Source organism: Loa loa (genome assembly GCF_000183805.2).
Source record: "Loa loa unplaced genomic scaffold supercont3.176, whole genome shotgun sequence".
NCBI lineage: Eukaryota > Metazoa > Nematoda > Chromadorea > Rhabditida > Onchocercidae > Loa > Loa loa.
This window is the reverse complement of record NW_018108356.1, coordinates 16,817-18,076: the sequence shown is the minus strand read 5'-3', so window position 1 is coordinate 18,076 and position 1,260 is coordinate 16,817.

Sequence of the window (1,260 nt, the reverse complement as noted above, 5' to 3'; positions counted from 1 at the left end):
AAAAAAAAACTGACAATTTAAATTTGCTAATAATACTCACACAAATGAAATGAAAGTTTTTTGAATATTATCTGTATGAATTAAAATTCAAAAAAAAAATTAAAATTGAAAACTTTTCATGGAATTGAAATTTTCTGTACAAATTAAAATTCAAAAAAAAAATTAAAGCTGAAAATTTTTTATGAAATTAAACTTTTCTGCATGAATTAAATTTCAAAAAAAAAAAAAATTATTTGGCAAAAAATTTTAAAATGAATTCAAAGCATTTATTAACCATTTTGCATTACAAACGAGCCAAATTTAAATGATTTTAAAAAGGTTCTTATAGTTTCATTTTTCTTTTTTCTGCAAATACGGTTTAATTCAGTAATGTTCAGCGTAAAAATATTTAATTACATAATGTTTGGAAAAAAAATACCGAATTTCGTAATGTTGAAAATGTGATTTAATTCCGTAATATCCAAAACAAAAGCGTTTAATTCTGTAACATTCAAAGTAATTAAGCATTTTTAATATTACGTAATCAAACAGTCCATTAATTATGTAATATTAAAAATGAGATTTAGTTCGTAAAACCAAAAATATGAACATCTAATTTCGTAATCTCCGGAATGAAAATATAATTTCGCAACGTCCGGAATAAAAGTATAATTTCGTAACGTCCGGAATGAAAATGTCTAATTCCGTATTATTGAAAACGAAGTTTAATTCGTAATATCCCGAATAAAAATATCCAATTTCGCAATATTTAGAGTAAAAATGTTGAATTTTGTAATGCTAAAAATGTAGTTTAAGTCCGTAAAATCCAGAATGTGCAAGAATTTCATTCCGTAATGCCTGATTAAAAATGAGATTTCAAACATTTAATTCCGTAATATTCAAAATAAAAACTTTTAGTTCCGTAATACTTAAAATAAAAACTTTTAATTCCGTAATATTCAAAATAAAACTTTTAATTCCGTAATTCAAAATAAAAAAAGTGTCCAATTCTGCACTTTTTTTTTTTGAGCAAAAATATTTATTCTGGATTGAAATTTTTGTACTCAATTATCATGCACTAATCATTTCCTCTCAATTGATATTTAATTGCTGCAATAAAATGCTTAAACATTATTTAATCGAAAATTTCAACAATAATAATTCTTGTCACATTTTAATTAATTTCTTAATTAAAAATTTCAACAATAATAATTCTTGTCACATTTTAATTAATTTCTTAATTAAAAAATTTCAACAACAATAATTCTTGTTCACATTTTT